This window comes from Pseudorca crassidens, chromosome 3, assembly GCF_039906515.1.
Source record: "Pseudorca crassidens isolate mPseCra1 chromosome 3, mPseCra1.hap1, whole genome shotgun sequence".
In the NCBI taxonomy this organism is placed as follows: domain Eukaryota; kingdom Metazoa; phylum Chordata; class Mammalia; order Artiodactyla; family Delphinidae; genus Pseudorca; species Pseudorca crassidens.
In genome coordinates this window covers 151,878,744-151,881,905 of record NC_090298.1, presented here as the reverse complement: position 1 = coordinate 151,881,905, position 3,162 = coordinate 151,878,744, and the positions used below count along the sequence as shown (strand labels likewise).

The 3,162-nt window shown below is 44.9% G+C and overlaps 1 pseudogene; it reads left to right on the top strand.

Annotated features, from left to right (window-relative positions):
• The first annotated feature begins 1,182 nt into the window (after positions 1–1,182).
• Positions 1,183–2,751, top strand: LOC137222137 (poly(rC)-binding protein 2 pseudogene; annotated as a pseudogene).
• Positions 2,752–3,162: the final 411 nt, after the last annotated feature.

The following is a 3,162-nucleotide window of genomic DNA, read 5'->3' as shown; positions in this document are numbered from 1 at the left end:
CTTCTGCCTTTCAATAACAAAATCCCTGACTCAAAATGACAAATGACAAGGAAACAGTATTGTCACTGTAATAGGAAGGCTTCATTCATGATGAGTGTCAGGCTTGGTTGATTTTTTTTTGGCACAACAGTATGATCAACTCTACCAGTTCTTTTTATTTCTGGTCTGTGCCATCATAAACATTTGCTTCCTTCAGGACGGATGCAACATTTCCAGCCATCAAATCCAGAAGGAATAACAAAAGGAAACAAAGAGATCATTTATTCCTTCATTCTCTCCTAAGAAATAGCAAAATTGCCAGAAACCACTGACCAAACTATTTCTCCCCCCACCCCCACCCCGTGCCTCATTGGTGAGATTTTGGCCTCATAACCATTGCTGGGCCAATCAAGTTCACTCCTTGGAATGCAACGGGACAGATTTCCAAGGCCAATCTCATAGTCATGCAGTCTATGCAGTAGCACAAGAACCTGGGCTTGGAAGAGTTCCATTCTTAGTTTAGTATACTGCTAGTATCATCTTGAAAGTCTTAATCATTTTTAAACAAGGGACCTGCGTTTTCATTTTACACTGGACCTCACAACATTATATGGCTGATTGTCCATATTCCCCTGAGGTCATTAGCTATATGAGGCAGGGATGGCTAGTACTTGTACGTCTCCAAGAAAAGAGAATGGAGGGGCGGGGGTGCTGGGTAAACAGCCAGCAGGTTTTAACTCCACTCATTATTTGACTTTAGAATGGTTTTAGTCCAATCTAAATCACCGAGAGAAACAACAGTGAAATGACCAGTGCTACACATATTAGAAAATTAATTCCTCAGGTTAAAGAAGCCACTGAGTACAAACTAGAAATTGGTGTTGTAGTGGAGGATTTAAAGGGAAGTGATTAAGAGTTAAGGCATGTCTTCTTACATTGTTGCTCCTGATATCACCCCAAAATCATAATTGACCCGATGAAACTGATTCTCCTCCATCGATGCCTACTTCCCAAACTTAACACATTACCTTCTTTGTCCTCATGCACACACAAACACACACATTAAAAATTTTCAATGCGCCCAGACCAGCAGAGGCAGCAGCCGGAGCAGCTGCAGCCTGCGCCCTCTGCTGCCCGCCCGCCCGCGGGGGGGGGGGGGGGGGGCCCTCGCCTTCCCGCCCGCCCCTATTGTTCCGACCCGGCCTCCCGCCCTTCGCCTTCCCGCCCGCTCTCCTTTTCCCCTCAGTTACCTCGCGCCTGCAGTTTTTGGCTTTCACCCCCACCAGTGACCAAAGACCTGACCACTCAGAGTCCAGCTCCTTAGAACACTGCTCAACATGGACACCGGTGTGATTGAAGGTGGATTAAATGTCACTCTCACCATCCGGCTACTTATGCATGGAAAGGAAGTTGGCAGTATCATCGGGAAGAAAGGAGAATCAGTTAAGAAGATGCATGAGGAGAGTGGTGCATGTATCAACATCTCAGAAGGGAATTATCCTGAGAGGATTATCACTTTGGTTGGACCCACTAATGCCATCTTCAAAGGCTTTGCTATGGAAGAGGACATCAGCAGCTCTATGACCAATAGCACAGCTGCCAGTAGACCCCCAGTCACCCTGAGGCTGGTGGTCCCTGCTAGTCAGTGTGGCTCTCTCATTGGGAAAGGTGGTTGCAAGATCAAGGAAATACGTGAGAGTACAGGGGCTCAGGTCCAGGTGGCAGGAGATATGCTCCCCAACTCAACTGAGGGGCCATCACTATTGCTGGCATTCCGCAGTCCATCATTGAGTGTGTGAAACAGATCTGCGTGGTCATGTTGGAGACTCTCTCCCAGTCCCCCCTGAAGGGTGTGACCATCCCGTACCAGCCCAAGCCGTCCAGTTCTCCAGTCATCTTTGATGACTGCAGGTGGTCAGGACAGGTACAGCACAGGTAGCGACAGTGCGAGCTTTCCCCACACCACCCCATCCATGTGCCTCAACTCTGACCTGAAGGGACCACCTCTAGAAGCCTATACCATTCAAGGACAGTATGCCATTCCACAGCCAGATTTGACCAAGCTGCACCAGTTGGCAATGCAACAGTCTCATTTTCCCATGACGCATGGCAAGACCGCATTCAGTGCAGGTTTGGATGCATCTGCTCAGACTACTTCTCATGAACTCACCATTCCAAACAATTTGATTGGCTGCATACTCGGGTGTCAAGGCGCCAAAATCAATGAGATCCGTCAGATGTCTGGGGCACAGATCAAAATTGCGAACCCAGTGGAAGGATCTACTGATAGGCAGATTACCATCACTGGATCTGCTGCCAGCATTAGCCTGGCTCAATATCTAATCAATGTCAGGCTTTCCTCGGAGACGGGTGGCATGGGAGCAGCTAGAACAATGCAGACTCATCCATAATCCATTTCTGCTGTTCACCACCACCCATGATCCATCTGTGTAGTTTCTGAACAGTCAGTGATTCCAGGTTTTAAATAGTTTGTAAATTTTCAGTTTCTACACACTTTATCATCCACTCGTGATTTTTTAATTAAAGCGTTTTAATTCCTTTCTCTGTTCAGCTGTTAATGCTGAGATCCATATTTAGTTTTATAAGCTTCTCCCTGTTTTGTTTTTGTTTTGTTTTGTTTTTTGGGGGGGGGATTTTTGGCTCATGAAATTTTTTTGTTTGTCATGGAAATGTACGAGTGGAATATTAATACATTTCAGTTTAGTTCTGTAATGTCAGGAATTTTTCAAAAAAATTAAAAGATGGACTGGAGCTTTTTCTTTGTGAATAGAAAAAAAATTTTTTTCAATGCCTCTTATTACAAAAGAAAAGCGGAAAATCCTTAACCAATATTACAAGGGCCAACATGATTTTGCCCTCTACATCTACATTATGTAGCACTTCTTGCTACTTCAGACTCTCAGCTCTGGCCAGCTGGGCTTTTCAATTTCTTTTGAGCTCCATGTTGTCTGCAGCTTAGGAATCTTTGTCATGCTATTTTGCCTGCTTCCACTTCCCTCCTGTCCCGTTTATCACAACAAACTTTTATTCATACTTAAGATCAAATTTGGAGTCATTTCCTCAGAAAACTTTCGCTGCACCCAATTCCAGATCCAGTTATTTTGTAATGGAGCCTATAGAATTATATTGCTTCCTTTCAAAACTGGTATCTCAGTTCATATG